This window comes from Sarcophilus harrisii, chromosome 3 (genome assembly GCF_902635505.1).
Source record: "Sarcophilus harrisii chromosome 3, mSarHar1.11, whole genome shotgun sequence".
In the NCBI taxonomy this organism is placed as follows: domain Eukaryota; kingdom Metazoa; phylum Chordata; class Mammalia; order Dasyuromorphia; family Dasyuridae; genus Sarcophilus; species Sarcophilus harrisii.
In genome coordinates this window covers 179,474,207-179,490,470 of record NC_045428.1, presented here as the reverse complement: position 1 = coordinate 179,490,470, position 16,264 = coordinate 179,474,207, and the positions used below count along the sequence as shown (strand labels likewise).

General features: G+C 34.8%; 1 protein-coding gene and 1 pseudogene across 5 annotated transcripts in view; both read left to right on the top strand.

Moving 5' to 3' along the window:
* Window positions 1-16,264, top strand: part of ROBO1 (roundabout guidance receptor 1) — a 622,307-nt gene that overhangs the window by 335,408 nt on the left and 270,635 nt on the right. The window lies entirely within an intron of this gene.
* LOC111720156 lies at window positions 11,075-11,204 on the top strand (annotated as a pseudogene).

The following is a 16,264-nucleotide window of genomic DNA, read 5'->3' as shown; positions in this document are numbered from 1 at the left end:
GCTGGTAAAAGTTGCAAACGTTTATTTCTCCTTACAAATTCGCCTGGTTAGTTGAGGCCCATCTCTCTGCCTGGCTCCAAGAGATCTTGCAGCTTTGTCCTTGGCTCCTGCCTCTACTTTCTTCAGCCTCCAGCTCAACTCCGTATTGTGGCTTCTCAATCTCCAGTCTGTGGCGAGTAGTCTTTTCTTCCAGAGTGTTCTGTCTCAGAGCCCTGTTGATGTTCCGGAGAAATTCTTCTTTTCGCTCCAAGAGCTTCCTTCATTTATGTGATCTCCCAAAGGTTAACTCTGCCTTCTGGAGGGAGAGGGATTTTGGGTTATCTCCCAGAGTGCTCTCTGGTCCTAAGGGAGGTGTGAATTCAGCTCTCATACTAACCCTGAACTCTCGTGTGAACTCCATTGAGTACTTAGATACTTGAGCTCTCTAAAGGTGTGAACACAAGCATTGTTCAATCAGTTCCACCTAATACCTTGTTTCAAGTTCTGGCCCAAAATCAGATCAAATCAACCCCAATGTCTTCACATTTTGTAAAAGATTCCAACACTAGGTGATATAGCACATAGAGCTATGGGCTTCAAATTAGTAAGACTTATCTTTCAGAGTTCAAATTCACCCTCAAACACTTATTAGTAGTGTGAATCTGAGAGAGTCACTTAATTCTGTTTGCCCCAGCCTCTAAAATAAACTGGAGATGAAAATGGCACACTGTGCACACCACTTTTCTTTGCTAAGGAAAGACCAAGGGAATTCACAAAGAGTCGGATACTACTGGAATAGTCAACAATAAAGGTTGAAAAGGCTTTTTTTAAAAGCCAGAGAATGTTCTATTGTGTTCTAGCAGATCTAGGGAATCCTTGAAATTTATTGAATACGGCAATAACAGAAAAATCACTTTGACAGGTATGTGGAGGATTAACTGAAGTTGAAAAAGACTTGAGAGTGGAACCAATTAGAATATTGCAAAAATGTTCATAGGCTGAAGTGAGGTGGTGGTTATTTGAATAGAGAGAAGAGGTCAGATGTCAGATTTTTAGAGGTAGAAACTTCTAGTTGATTAGAGGTGCTAGATGAGAGGAATCAAAAATATGCTCAAGTTAGAAATTTGGGAGAGTAAAATAATGGGGAAATTGATTCTTGGGATGCGTTGGGTCAGAGAAAGAAATTAATGAATTCTGCTTGTTATAAATCAGACATTGTGCTAAGTGCGAAAGGACACAAATGAGACAATCCTTCAAAGAGCTTACTTATATCAGTAGTGAATATATACGCCAAATAGACACAAATTTCAGGACATAAAAACATAAGGGGATGATGGGTGGGTATGAAGAGGTGCTCCTTCATTTTTTTTTTCTAAACCTTGTAAAGACCTAGAGATTTACCAAGGGACATAGGTGTAGAGGAAGAGAATGAATGGGTTAGATATGTACAAAGGTAGTGAGGGAAGAGATGGAATGTTTTGCATAGGAAATAGCATACTGTGAATAGGAAAGACCACAATTGTCATGCTCTTTCAACGGTGAGCACAATCAACAACAGAACCACCCGATATTTCTTGGGTCGTCTCCTTTGTTTCAAGGGTCTGCTCCATCTCTCTGCCATGGACAAGGACTATAATGTGGAGTTCATAAAAGATTGTAATATATAATCAATCTGGAAAGATGGGCTGGAGGTAGACTGACAGAATATAAAAAGCCAAACAGAAGAGTTTATATTTTAACATAGAAGTAATGGATACTTTGAAGCCTTTTGAGATAAATTTGAAACACTCACTATATTAGAATGAGGTCTCCTTGGGCTCAAAGAATTTAAAATAAGGAGTAGACGAGATGAATTCATTCTACCTATTAGAATTCCTTCATTTATTTGACTGTACATGTCTGCCTAAATTATGTGGGAATCCTTATTTTACTGATTTCATTCTAGGGATAGGGAAAGGAAACGTATATAAACTATATCTTACAGGGTTATTTTGAGGATAAAGTCAAATAATACTTGTAAAGTATTTTAGCACAGTGCCTAGCACATGATAGATACTTATTAAGTTACCTCTTTCCTACCTTATAAATTATCACTAACAAAATTGTATCCTTGTAACACATAGTTGACAGAGGGGCATAGAAAATAGTAATGGGTTAGAGTTGACATAAAACTCGATTTAGCAGTTAAAATTTTGCTTATCCTGTCATATGAGTCATGAAATGTTTGTGGAGTGTGTTTGTGGAGTTAGTTTTACTACTATATGGAGAATGGATTAGAGAAAGGGAAAACTGGAAGTAGGAAGATCAATAAGTATGCTGTGATAATAATCCAGAGCAGTAGTAATGAAGACCTTAGCTATAGATTGTGGTATGAATGAAAAGAAAGGAACACATACAAAAAATGCTGAAAATAAGAATTGAAAAGACTTGGGAACTGTGAAGACCGCGTATTTTAAAATCAGCCAGGGTCAGGAATTCAGGTTAGGGGTAAATTGTCAGTCTTTATTCTCAGTGAAGAAAGATTGGAGGTGGAAGAGAATGGGCAATAGTAATGTGTGTAGCTGAGTCAAAAAGCTAGCTAGACCAGCAGCCACATGACTAGCAGCTACGAACATAGAACCCAGGCTCAATCTCCCTCAGCTTCTCTTCCTGTCTCTCTCTGCCTCCACCCACCAAAATTGTCATTTCCTATACAACACATCAGGACTTGCACAGAGAGTGGGCGGGGCCATTCTTTATCCAAGCATGTATATTAATAGAGTATAGTCCAATTACTATTTAGCCTCACGTACTTGGGACCTCAGTGCATCAACTCAAACCTCAGCCCATTACATCTCCCGCTTTCTTTTGTTTTAGAACACAGGTGGTCATGTCATGCCTGACTCCTCAGGGAGGTTAGAGCCCCCAAGGGGAGGTGATCACACCCTCCCTAACTCCTGAAGGAAGGAGGTGAAAGCACCGAAAAGGAGGTGATCACACCCTCCCTGACTTTTCAGGAAGCGAGATGAAAAGCACCAAAGGGAAGTGGGGGTTGCTAGCAGGTTTCTGGGATGAAGGGTCTTATTATGCACAAACCCATCAGCATGGAAGGTATTACACAAGCACATAGCAATAACGCAGAGGCTATTAGGGGTGACCCTCCCCTCAGTCAGTGCAGGCTCAATGTGGTGTAACAAGCATGAATTGTACATGCAAGTAGCAGAATAGCAACCATTATAAATCAACATGGTGTTGGAAAAGATCACCAGAAGTCCTAGAAGGAGGGTATGTAAACAACAGTCACACATACATCTTCTTCAGCAGCCAAGAGATAGTCCAAAACCATTATCCATTGCTTCACATGTCAGGGAATCCAATGATCCCCCTGAGTATTTGAAGTCCTGCAAAAGTCTTTTTATGTGTTAGGGAATCCAATGATTCCAGCAAATTTTGAAGTCCTGTAACAGTCTTTTCATTTCTCAGAGAATCCACTGATTCCTGAGAGTTTTCAAGTCTTATGTCTCAGAGAATCCAATGATTCCCGAGGGTTTTGAAATCCAACAATCTTTGATGTCCATGAGTCAAATGCCATAACTGTCATGCTCTTTAAACGGTGAGCACAATCAGCAACAGAACCACCTGATATTTCTTGGGTCGTCTCCTTTGTTTCAAGGGTCTGCTCCATCTTTCTGCCATGGACAAGGCAAATACGGCCCATTGGCACCCATCTGATTCCTTCTCCACCTGTAGAGATACAAGCAAACCCTCTCCCCCAAGCAGTTAGCCTATCTGGTCCTTTCCATTCACCACTTTCTGGGTCTCTCCACATCACCTGGCGATTATCTAAAGATAGTGGAGCTGCTCGCACTGGACACTGACCTTCCGGTAAGTTATAAAAACCTGTCTGCCGGAGCCAGTGCATCTTTGTCAAAAATCAAGAAGTTAATAGTATAAAGGGTTAGATTTAGAAGTTCTCTAGGGTTACCTGTGGCTCCCCCTTTCTTTTGTTTTTGGAAGAGCGTCTTAATATCTCTGTTTCTCCTCTCCACTATTGCCTGTCCTTGAGGATTAAAAGGTATGCCCGTGGTGTGTAAAATCTTATACTGTGCACAAAAGTGTGCAAAATGTTTTGAAGTATAAGCAGGACCATTGTCTGTTTTTATTGCTTGTGGCACACCCATAATGGCAAATACTTGTGTGAGGAATTCAGTGACCACTCGGGCTATCTCTTTTGCTGCTGGTATTGCAAAAGTGAATCCCGAAAAGGTGTCTATCACAACATGGATAAAAGACAGATGGCCAAAAGATTTATAATGGGTCACATCCATTTGCCAGATTTCATTGGGTCTCAAACCACGAGGGTTCTTCCCTGGAGGCAGTGTAGGAGCGTGGAAAGGAAGGCAAGCCGTACAGGCTTTTACTATGCTCCTAGCTTCCTCTCTTGTTATTCCAAATTGTAAACGTAAAGCTCGAGCAGCCTGATGATATTTAGAATGAGATGCCTAGGCTTCTTGGAATAAAGGGGTATTGACCAACATAGTTAGAAGGCTATCTGACTTTGAATTGCCATCAAAAATGGGACCTGGAAGTCCACTATGAGAATGGACATGTAATATATAGATCTTACCTGGATGCTTTCTCACTTGCTCTTGAAGTTTCTTAAAGAGCTGATATATATTAGAGGCTGCAAATTTTATTTGGGCTGTGGCAATTCTTTGTACCACACCTACTGAATAGGCCGAATCAGATATTATATTTATGTCTCCTGCATAATAAGTAAGAGCTAGAAAGATCGTGTACAATTCATTCTGCTGAGTGGACTGAAAAGGAGTTCTGACTACTCTCTTTATAGTTAGATCATGAGAGTACACAGCACAAATATTATGTTTGGATGCATCCGTGAAGATAGTTGGTCCTTTAAGAGGAACTTTAGAAACTTTTTCTTCAAGAATCCATCGCCAATTATGTAATAGTCTGGTTATCTTTTATGGAGACCCATGTATAAAATTTGGAGCCATGGCTAATAAAATTTGCCACTCTGGGATGGTCTCACAACACACATTAATTTGTGTATTGGTATAAAAGGTGTATATCTTGTCAGGTCTTGTCCCAGATAATTGTACTGCTCGCTTAGTGGCCTTTAATAAAATTCTAGCCACAAGCACTGGGTAGGGTGTAAGGCTTTGATCTGGTTGTGCTGGGAGGTTCACCCACTCTATCACACTGTCTCCTTGATGAAGGACTGCTGTGGGTGCCTCTTGTGTGGCAAAAACTGTTATTTCCAAGGGTTTTTCAATGACTCTTTTAACCACATTGGATAAAGCTAGTTCAACTTCTCTCAAAGCTTCTTGAGCTTCTTTTGTAAGCTGGCGTGGTAAATTTAAAGCACTGTCTCCCCTTAAAATGTCATATAACGGTTGTAACTGATAGGTAGTCAAACCTAACACTGGTCGCATTTGGAGTTGGAAGAGAATGGGCAATAGCAATGTGTGTAGCTGAGTCAAGAAGCTAGCTCGACCAGCAGCCATAGGACCAGCAGCTAGGAGCATGGAACCCAGGCCAATCTCTCCCAACCTCTCTTCCTGTCTCTCTCTGCCTCCACCCACCAAAATCGTCATTTCCTATACAACCCATCAGGACTTGCACAGAGAGTGGGCGCTGGCCATTCTTTATCCAATCATATATATTAATAGAGTATAGTCCAATTACTATTTAGCCTCACGTACTTGGGACCTCAGTGCATCAACTCATACCTCAGTCCATTACAGGGAACTGATTAGATAAGTAAACATGGAGATTCAAAAATATCTATAAATTTATAAACCAGAGTGATTGGAAGATTGGGAATTTCTCCCCAAATAGGGAAATTATTATCAGAAGTGGTAGGTGTTTGTGGAAAGATAAATTTATTTTTGGATATATTGAGTTTGATATTCTTATGAGACATACAGGTAGAGATGTTCAGCAGAGGGTGAGACATATAGTTATTGCTTAGGAGAATGGAAAAAGTCTTTGTAAATAGATTTGAGGTATCTGCATCAAGATGATAGTTGCCATTTATGGGAACTAATATTGTGATTATCAAGAGTGATTATAGAGAAAGAAGAGAGGAAAACCTAGACCAGAATCCACAGGCTGAGAACATCTGTTTAATCCTTCAAAATAGTAATACATCTAGTCATCAATTTATAATATGGCTATTAATATAATGTTATTTCATTAATTACTCTAGGATGGTTCATTTATGGTATAGGGTGATACTGAGATATCAAAGTTATACTTAAGGAAGTGAAAAATTTGACAGGGATTATCAGTATTTATTAAGTGCTTGTTTTGTGACTGGCACTGTGCTGTGCTATGTAACAAAGAAAGACAAAAAGTAATTTCTGCTCTCAAACAACATACAGTTTAATGAGAGCAACAACATGTAATAGCTACCATGTTATAAACTATAAATGATACACAAAGTAGACAGAGGTGGGAAACATGTCAGGGACACTTCTGAAATTTTTCTAGAGGAGTCAGTCACTAATCAGTAGAGTAGGCTAGAATATGTTGTAAGATTTGGGCTTAAATCTAATTTTTGCTTTCCAGTTATTTTCTTGCAGTTCTTGACAATTTTTTTTTAACCTAAGTAATTTGTGTTTTTGGGTTTAGTGAACATTGGGTTATTGAGTTCAATTATTTCTAATTTTTCTTTTTGTAGTTTATTCCATTCTTTTACTTTTTAAAAAAACCAATACTAAATGCTTTCCATGCTTCCTATTTTATAATATCTTATATCAGGAAGTAGTATTCTCCTTTATTACTATCTTTTAAAATCGTTTTCCTGGATAACCTAAATTTTTGTGTTATTCCAAATGAATTGTCACTTTGTCTACCTCTGAAAATATCCCTGGTTTAGGAATAAATTTCTATGTTTTATTACTTCTTTCTATTTTGTTTTTTTTTTCTTTCTATTTTTGTTATATTAACACACTGCAATCATGATCCCTGAATTACCTGGTCATTTAAGTTCCTTACCTGTGCTGATTTGAATGTGCTTTGGAACATTGATTATGTGATATTTTTCTGTAATTTATACTTATTTTGAACCAGAGTTCCTTTACTTTTGTTATTTATTATATTTTGTTGCTGTTATAGTAATGGTGTGATTTGGGGAAAGGCATTTGTTTTTTAGTGTTTAACTCTGCTAATGCTTAATTCTCACATTAGTTTCTTTACTAAATCATCGTGCCCTCAAGAAATGGAGAATGTTTATTTTTCTTCTTTGCTTATATTTATACTTCAATTACTTTATCTTTTCTTGTTTATTTTCCAGCATTTTTAGAATTATTAGGAAAGTTTCTAGTATTTCTCTATTTCATATGATACTAATTTTGGTTTAAATAAGTACTTTTTATCATTTAAAAAAGAAAAGATCTTTCAGCATATATTATTTTAAGTCTTTTAGCATAAAGGAATATTGTATTTTGTTTAAAGTTTTTCCTTGAAATTATCACCACCTTGTAGTTTTGGGTGCTTTTATTTTTAAGATTAGTTAATATGTTATGGCCAAGAATTCTGTCAAATTTATAAAGGATAATTGATATCTTTGCTGTACAAAACAAAATATTCTCAAAAGTTGAGAAAGAACTCTCCCTAAAGTCCCCAAATATATTCCCAATACCTAAAATGCGGATGGATAAAGCAAAAGAAGGTAACTACGTACTAATATCAGTAGTGAATGTTGATTCAAAAAAATTTTGAATCTTAATGAAAAAGATTATAACAGTTTTAAAAAATGCATTATTTATATAATGATGCAACATTTAGAACATTCAGAAAATAATTAAACAATTAAAACGAAAAAGATATAAAGAGAGTCATCAAGAGGTATTATGGTGTGGTGGACTGTTGGATTTGGAGTCATCAACTTGCTTCTGAATCTCTGCTCTGCCAAATTACCTATGAGCAAATATTATTTACTCTCCCTAAGTCTTGCCTTTCTTATCTGTAAAAGAAGAGAGTTGGACTAGATAACCTCTAAGGTCCCCTTCCATTTCGAGATTTATGATCCTATTATCGTGTTTTCCTATGTTTAAAAAATACAAATGAAATGTAATGCAGGATATTCCTAAAGTCATAGTCTACTTACGGGAGTATTATATTAATAATCATATATCAGTTGAGGTGACAGATATTCAGATTTAATTAGGACTTTTAAAAATTTTAATTTTAATTAAATTAAATTTTAATTTTAAATTAGGGGTAACTTTAATCCTAATATTGCATTTTCAGAAAATCTGAGCACTAAAGTATAAAGTGAATCACTAAGAATCATGAAAAGGAAGCAAAAATTACTCTATACTCAGAAAAGTCAGATAACCTGGGATGGACAGAAAGCATCATATGATGCAAAAAAATGCATTTGTGACAAAGAATAGTTTTTGAAGCCTTAAAGCTCTTCCAGTAGACATTCTAACTCCTGACAGAAGTGAAGCATTCAAGCCACAGTTCAGTGGAATGTATCCAAAGGAAAAAAACTTTGCCAAAAGCTGAGCATTTCCTTTCTTGTTTTTGCTCCAGTGAGCTGAGTCAAAGAACAGAAATAATTTCCTGTCCCAGGGCTGGGGTCCAGATCATTTATCAATGAAAACAATTTTTTTTATTTTAGACTTCATTTTTTTTTCCTCCTCACTATTACTTTTTGTTTAATTTCAGTGTTATAAAAGGAAAGCTAAGTGTAGTGGAAAAGTCTAGTGGATTAAAAAATTAAAAAACTTCATTCTTCAGAGAGACAGACACACAGAGAAAGAGAGAGAGACATACATACACACACACACACACACACACACACACACACACGGGAGGAGAGAGAGAGAGAGAGAGAGAGAGAGAGAGAGAGCGTGAGCGCGCACGAATTGACATTGAAGTAATAGTTTTAGAAATGCTCTCTGGAGGACCTCTGGATCAGCCATAGTCCTTGCTCTTTAGGTGGAGAAGTGTGTGCAAAAAAGATGTTTTAATAAAAAGCAACAAAACTTAAATGCATAGGAAAAAGAATAGCTTAATTTCATTTTCTTGGAATGGGAATTCAAAGATGCTTAGTGCTTTTTTCCTTTGAGATTTACTTGCAGTACTAACTCAAATTCTACTTGAGAAGAAGGATAAACTAATATAAAATGATCTAATATGGTGTGAAAAGCATACTTAATTAAAATTCTGTATAAAAGTATTTATGCAGGTATGTATTCTGTAGCAGACACAATTAATTCATTTATATTCTCCGGTGGGAATGAATGAAGCTTAAAGTTAGAAAATTCTAAGAATCAACCATATTTATAAGCATATTTGTATATATTATAAGAAGTGTCCAAATCGCACCATATTTATAAGCATATTTGTATATATTATAACAAGTGTCCAAATCGCACAAATTAAACACTGCAGTGAATGTTAGTAATTGTTAAATGGGATTTTTTTTTAAGGAAAATGTTTGCAGAATCTTCACTTTTTATTGCTTTTATGCCTGGAACCAAATTTGATTAAAAACAAAAAACCCAAACAAAATACATTGCAAAAAGAATAGAATTGTATCAAAAATATGAAAAATTTCAAATGTTTGTACTAAACATGATTTTCAGAGGTATTATTATAGGAAGGAAATATATGATATTATTATTCTACAATGGACTTTTGAATAGAGAAAAAATGTATATTGGAATAAATTGTGAGTAGCATGCACAATAAAGGAATTCTTGGTGATAGAAGTATGAAATGCTTGGATATTTTGTTGATTAACTTGTTTTCACATTCTATAATAATTTCCAATTTATTTAGATTTATGAAAATAACATTCATATTGGAAAAGAATTAGAGCACATTTTGGAAAGTGAAGTATAGTGTTACTTTGTCCACATATATGTATGCTTACATTATTACATTCATTATGGCCCATCTTCAGATTCTAAAAACAGCTTCTCTTGTCTCTCACAGAGTCAATAGCTCTTAAATTACCATACTTTAATTCATAAACTACATTTACCAAAATAACAATTATTATTGCAGAGTTAATAAACATGGGGCTGGAAGAATAGAACATCTGAATGACTATTTGCATGACCCTGCACCTCTGTCTCCTTCTCTGTAAAGTGGGAGTAGTAATAGCATTTTATCTCATTTGAGTTGTGAATCTCAAATGAGTTAAAGTACTTTGTAAATCATAAGTAAAACACTTTGCAAATCTAAAAATCTGTATTCCAGCTGCTGCTGCTATCATTATTATGCTTTCCTAAGTCAGAAAAGAATTTGATTCTAATTCTATCTCTATTCCTTTTAACTGTCCTTCCTGTAAGGAATGTATTCCTAGTTTAGAAATAGGAAGTATGAAAGATGAGATATGAAGGAGTGGGAAAGTGTTGGTGTTTTTTTTTTTTTTTTCCAAAACACAGCCAGGGGATAAAAGTTCAGATCTTTTATTGTGTCCATGAATATATCCCGATTAGCTCAGAGGCCTATCTCTCTTCTTGGTTCCAAGAGCTCCCTCTGAATGTCTCCAAATCCAAAGGTTTGTCTTTCCGACTCCAGCCAGCACCGAGGTAGAACATGCAATGAATCTCTTGCCTTGAAGATAGGGTTTGTGGGTTTCTTCCCAGAGTGCTCCTCTCTGAACCCTGGGAATGTTCCCAAGTAACTCCCCAGCTCTAAGAGCTTCCTGTATATATATGATCTCCCAAAGGTTAACTCTTCCTTCTGGAAAGAGAGGGATTCTGACTTATCTCCCAGAGTGCTCTCTGGCCTTAAGGGAGGTGTGAATTGGGATATCTCATACTAAGCCTGAAATCTCCCAAACGTGTGAACTCCATTGGGTACTTAGATACTTATGAGCTCTCTAAAGTAGTGAACATAAGCATTGTTTCCATCAGTTGTACTTAGTACCTGGTTTCAAGTTCTGGCCCAAAATATCCCCTTCTAAGATCAAATCAATCATATTGAACCATGCTAAATTAGATAAATATTGTTTCTATCAACTCTAATGGCTTAGCAGTTTGTAAAGATTCCAACAGGAAAGATATTGAGCACATTCATTGACCATAGAATAAAGTATATCAGTCATGATTTGGTACTTTGCATTGTGACTTCTCAGTCTTTTGGCTAAGATCAAGTGTAGTATCTGTTTTAATTTTTTCTCCCCTTGAAATGAGGTGAAGGATTCTTTCTTTTTTCATTTTTTAAAAAATCATGCACTTAAGAGAATAAGCATTTATTAAGTGTCTGTTTTTACAAATGTTATTTTATTTACCACAACCCTATAAGGTTAAATACTATTAATATCCTTATTTTCCAGATGAGGACATTGAAATGGAGGTTAAATGTAAGGGTGCATTTAAACTCAATTTTTCCTCATCTAGATCCCATTCTCAATCCACTTTGCCACTTAACTGCCTCTGATTTAACATTGAGAAACATGAACATTTAAATTTACAGATTGAATATTCAACTTTATACATTTTAATAACAGTAACAAAACTGTCCTTCTTTCTTGGTATCTTGAAATTTTTTCTGCCCACTTCTTTGTGTTTTAAAATATTTCATGGAATTTTTTTTTTAATCACATTCACCTCTACTTAGTTTTTTTCCCCATCCACAACAGCAATTAGAAATTTTTCATTGTAAGAAATGAACTTAATCACAAAAAATTTATATAATTGCTAAGCCTGAAAATTTATGTCCAATTATGTACCTCTTACCCTTTTTATCTAAGTGTAAAAAAATATGAAGCTTGATTTAAGCATGGCCAGAAGGATGATCAGACTTCGGAAGTCAAGATTGGTCATGGTACTGATGAATTAAATTTTCAAAATAATTTTCCATTAAATTATTATGATTATTGCTCCTTGTTTCTACTCACATCACTCTTCATGAGTTCAGGATCTGTTTTCTGATGTTTTCCTGAATCTGATCCTTTTCTTATTTCTTATTGTGTAATAATATTCTATTTTATAAATAATTTGTTTAATTATTACAGTCTTGATAGGTACTTACTTTGTTTCCATGTTTTTGCTACAAAAAAAAAAGAGCTGTGTTAAATGATGTGGATGATATATGGATCCTTGTCTTCTTTATTTTCATTAAAAAATTTTTTTTCTTTTGGATGGGGCAGTATATGACTGGTAGTACTACAGGGTTTTCAAGTGTTGAGTCACATGCTTTCAGACTGTGGTTCTAGGCTGCATTATAGATTTGATAGATTACATTATAGTTACACCAACAGTTCATTAATATGCCTGTCCTTTGATAGCCATATCAACCATTACCATTTTCCATTTATGTCATTTTTGCTATTCTGATGAGAATGGGTGGAACCTCAAAGTTGTTTTACATTTCTATTCTTAAAAGTGATTTTCCCCCCATATGGCTGTCACTAGCTTGGGTTTTTTTCTTTTGAAAAATTATTCCTATCCTTTGATCATTTATCTATTGGGAAACTGCCCTTGATGTTAAATATTTGAAAGTTTCCTGCACATATGTTAGAAGAGAAAATTGTAGCAATTTTTCAAAACTACTTAACTATTTTCTTATTCTAACTGCATTGATTTGGTGCAAATATATACTGCTTAGTTCTAATTCTTTTTTCTTTTTAATTCAGGTGTTTCAGGTTGTTTGGCTTTTTTTGTTTTAGTTTAACTCAGAAGACATTTTTCAAAGCATCTGCTATGTATAGTGCTAGTTCCTGGAAGGGAAGACCAAAATTTAAAAACAAAAACAAAAACAAAAGCACAACAGATCTCTCTCTGAAGGTTCTGGAGCATAAGGTTAGGTATATTGATATAAATGCCCCATAATTTGAAGAGCGAGAGGATTATCAACTAGTGGTTTTAGGAAAGCCTTCCTGTTGTTAGTGCTACTTAATCCTGGTATTAAAGAAAGCTAAAAATTCTAGAAGAAGTAAGGAGGAGATAAATACAGAGACACAGAAATAAATATGGGAGCCACCTGCCAGTGGCTGCTGGAACTCTAACTCAGACCTGTAGAATGGGTCTCTTCATGTGAGAGGAGGAGGGAGGAGGAGGAGGATACAAGGAGACTGAGAGGCAGTTGCTGTTCTCTGACCTCTCTCCTCTTCCTTTTGCCTCCAATTTATTTCATTCCCAGTACACAAGCAATACCTTTGTCAATAAAGATTGCTTTAGATGTTATGATTCACAGCTGTGAATCTCCATTCTCAGAGAATTGACCTGCCACTTCACCTAGACACGGTCCTTAACACAGAAGAGGTGTAATTCCAAGTTTGGGGAATAGCTAGTGGGTTATTTTAGCTGAAACTCAGGGGACATGGAAGGAAGTGATGTAAAATTAGTCTAATACTTAATCTTATCTGTAATACAAGGTTATTGTGGAGTTTTATTATTTGTTTCAGTGGAAAATGAGTCTTGAAAAGTCACTAAGTACTTCCCTTTCTCCCACCTTCCCCTCTCCCTCTTTCCTCCTCCCTTCCTTCTTCCCTTCCTCCCTCCTTTCTTTCTTTACCTCCTTTCTTCCTTTCTTCTTCCCCTCCTTCCTCCCTTCTTTCCTTCCTTTCCTCCTTCCCTTCTTTTCTTCTTTCTTCCCTCTCTCTCTTCCCTTTTTCCCTCTCTTTCTCTCTTCCTCTCTTTTAAAATGTATCATCTATAAAAATTGTTTAACAAGTAATATTAAAGTACATTTAGCTATGACTGTGTTTATGGAAGATTTATTGAACTAAAAATTACTAAATTGTTGTATCTTTGTATTACTTGATGTTTTGACATGTCTGTGTTTCAGTATGTTTGACTAGTAAGAGAGTTCTAAGAATGTATGATGAAATCTCGTTTGATCTCTTTAGTTGAACAGCTGTAAAAGTTTATTCAGCATGTGGTAACAATTTTAATTTGGACACATGCTGATAATAAAAAAAGATGTGTTTGTGTGTGTGTATGTATACAAGTTAAAGTGAGTTTATATGCCATATTTGTTTTCCACATCCTGCTTGCCTTTGCAGCATTACCTAATAGTTGATGAAGAGAAAATACAATCTTTTGTATCTAATATGTTGATACCTTTTTAAAGTATTATATCATTATTATTTTGAAAATCTGCTTCTCTGTGTTTACTTAAAATTAGCATGAAAACATCAGATACATATCTTAGGAAACATCTTTTTCTTAAAGACATTAATTTTTTTTTTGTTAATTTATCAGCAGCTCTTTAAAGTAAGAAGTTACTTTTAAAACAATTCCTAAATCATACCTTGTACTTGAAAAAAATCTCTATTCTGGAACATCTGGATTTTATACCATCTTTCTTTATCTTATATCACCTTTGAACTGAATTCCACAATTCTTGTGTTAGTTCTTGAACACTTATGTTTTATTGGTTTTATTTAATATTTAATGAAAATAAAAGTAGGAAAAACCCAGATTCTTGATAGTGTATTGTTTTGGGTCTTTCCTCTACTTCTTGCAAAGTAGTCATTATGGATGTTTTTGAATAAAAGATTTTGTTTAATTTAAAATCTCACCCAAATTTGAGTTAGATTGAAAAACATGTTTTTGTTTTCCACACGTTATATATAATTTTAAAGCCAGATTTTAATCTTTCCGTTCTTTCCAGATAAAATGGTTAGCACTACTTTTAGAGGAAAACTTATGAATAGCAGGGTTTATTCTAGTACAATAAAATAATTTGATCATACATTGGACTTTTATTTCTATCAGTTGCCTGTAGATACACACATATATAGTGAAAAACAAAAAAACTTTCTTTCTCATCTGCTTAACTCTTGCCACAAGATGCTTCCCTCTTCTAGAAAATTAAAGATGGTGAGAACAACTCTCTGTGCCTAGTTCTAAAAACTAGAACTTTGCTATTTCCTCCCTCATCCCATTTTAATTACACTTCTTGTTTTCCTGTTGGGGGAAAGGGGAGAAGAAAAAGAATTAATCTTCACTAGCATATGAACAAGTTTATTTTCTGGAGGTATTTTTAAAAATGTTCATTGTATGGACCATCATTACCTACAACCTAAGCCTGCTCATTGTTTTCCCTGCCTTAAGACTCTCCTAACTCTTCTTAATCTTATGATCATTTATCAAAATGATCTTCCTAAAATATAGATAGATCTGACTATATTACTCTTCTCTCCTATTAAATAAACTCCATTGACATCCTGTTATTTCCAGGATCACATGTAAAATCCTCTTTGGATTTATGATCCTCTATAACCTGGCTCCTTTCTGCCTTTCTAGTTTTCTTATACTTTATTCCTTTCATCTATTCATTCTGCGGTCATGTGATACCAAATTATTGTTCCTTTTACATAACCTTAATTCCAGAATGGTTCCTCCATCCCTTTTCTCTCTCTTCTGGCTTTACTACATTTCTTTAAGTCTTAGCTGAAGTCTCACCTCTGCAAGAAATATTTCCCAGTAGTTAATTTTTATGACTTCCTTCTGAAATTAATTACAATTTATCATTTTTATATCTTATTTCTATAGACTTCTTTGCATGCTGTCTGCCCCATTTTTTTTCTTTCTTTTTTGTACATTCAGCATTTAGCATAATTCCTAACAATAAGTTTCCTAGACAATAAATTCTTGACAGACAAAATTCTAATTATCCTAGTATTGCTTAATTATATCTTCCATTTTTCCCAGTATTGCTTTAAAAAATTGGATTCAGCAATGCCCAGAGCCTCTGTGATGTCTAAGCAGTCAAAAAAGAAAGAAAAGAAACCATTGGATTAAAATTTCTAGTATTTCTCATTAATCCCATTCCTGTTGCTATTCTGATCACTTGATTATTTCATAACTCATTAATCCATACTCATTTACAGGGTTTTTTTTTTGTTTGTATTTTTTTTGTTTATATTTTAAAGACATATTCATGTTTTTGCGTTGTGTATTCACAATAGGGTTTGAGCTTCTTGTGAGACCCTGCCTATTACTATTTTCATTTATATTCCTTTTTTATATATGATTAAGCTCAGCAAAAATTTTTGATTAATTGCTTGTATATTATTAAATTAGTCAATTTGTTAACTTTCAAGAATATATTTTCACAAAGTCTTGTCACAAAACCTATGGAAGATGCAAATTTTCTCTGACTTCTGTGATAATGATAGCATGTTATTCCTCCTATTTTTAAACAGTCTAATATTACCTCTTGGGAATAATTAAATTGGATTCCTGTGGTGTGAACTGATGCCATAATTTTATTGTACTTTATTTCTTTATGTGTAATTGCTCAGCTTTATAATAGAAGAAAAGAGGTTAGATCTGTTTGGTCTTATATGTACAATGGTTAC